Source organism: Cibotium barometz, unplaced genomic scaffold (assembly GCF_041138505.1).
Source record: "Cibotium barometz isolate CiBa-2024 unplaced genomic scaffold, ASM4113850v1 ctg200, whole genome shotgun sequence".
Taxonomy (NCBI): domain Eukaryota; kingdom Viridiplantae; phylum Streptophyta; class Polypodiopsida; order Cyatheales; family Cibotiaceae; genus Cibotium; species Cibotium barometz.
In genome coordinates this window covers 207763-209030 of record NW_028229431.1, presented here as the reverse complement: position 1 = coordinate 209030, position 1268 = coordinate 207763, and positions in this window count along the sequence as shown.

Genomic DNA, 1268 nt, shown 5'->3' with positions numbered 1-1268 from the left:
GCAAAAAAATGATGGGAGGATGTGTTTCTGGCATGCGTAGAATTGTTGTTTAGTGAGCCAGAACCAACACCAGCTGCTTAGGGCCACTCCCAACGTCTCTAGACCCCAAACCCCAAACCCGAACCCAAAATCCAGAAGGTGCTTATGGTTGGGCCACGGTGAACAGAAGCTGCTTAGGGTTGGGCACGGTGAACAAAAGCTGCTTAGGGTTGGGCATAGTGAATAGAAGCTCCTTAGGGTGCTGCTGCGCATCAACGCTCCTTCACAGCATGGTGTTGCTGCGCAGTGACGCTGTCGCAGAAAAATGATGGGAGGATGTGTTTCTGGCACGTGCAGAATTGCTGTTTAGAGAGCTAGAACCAACACGAGCTGCTTAGGGCCACTCCACGGCGTCTCCGGACCCCAAATCCTAAACCTGAACCCAAAATCCAGAAGGTGCTTAGGGTTGGGCCACGGTGAACAGAAGCTGCTTAGGGTTGGGTACGGTGAACAGAAGCTGCTTAGGGCGCTGCTTCACAGCGTGCCACTGCTGCGCAGCGACGTTGCTGTGTAGTGTCACGATTAATCTCGTAACGTCAGAATCGCAAAAAAATGATGGGAGGATGTGTTTCTGGCACGCGTAGAATTGCTGTTTAGTGAGCCAGAACCAACACCGGAAGCTGCTTAGGGCCACTCCATGGCATCACTGGACCCCAAACCCCAAACCCGAACCCAAAATCCAGAAGGTGCTTAGGGTTGGGCCACGGTGAACAGAAGCTGCTTAGGGTTGGGCACAATGAACAGAAGCTGCTTAGGACACTGTTTCACAGTGTGGCGCTGCTACGTAGCGTTACGATCAATCTCATAACGTCAGAATCACAAAAAAATGATAGGAGGATGTGTTTCTGGTACGCGTAGAATTACTGTTTAGTGAGCCAGAAATAACACCAGAAGCTGCTTAAGGCCACTCCACGGCGTCTCTGGACCCCAAACCCTAAACCTGAAACAAAAATCCAGAAGGTGCTTAGCGTTGGGCCACGGTGAACAGAAGCTGCTTAGGGTTGGACACGGTGAACAGAAGCTGCTTAGGGAGCAGCAACGCAGCAACGTAGTGTGATCAATCTCGTAACGTCAGAATCGCAGAAAAATGATGGGAGGATGTGTTTCTGGCACGCGCAAAATTGCTGTTTAGGGCCACTCCACGGTGTCTCTGGACCCCAAACCCAAACCCGAACAGAAGCTGCTTAGGGTTGGGCACGGTGAACAAAAGCTGCTTAGGGCGCTGCTGC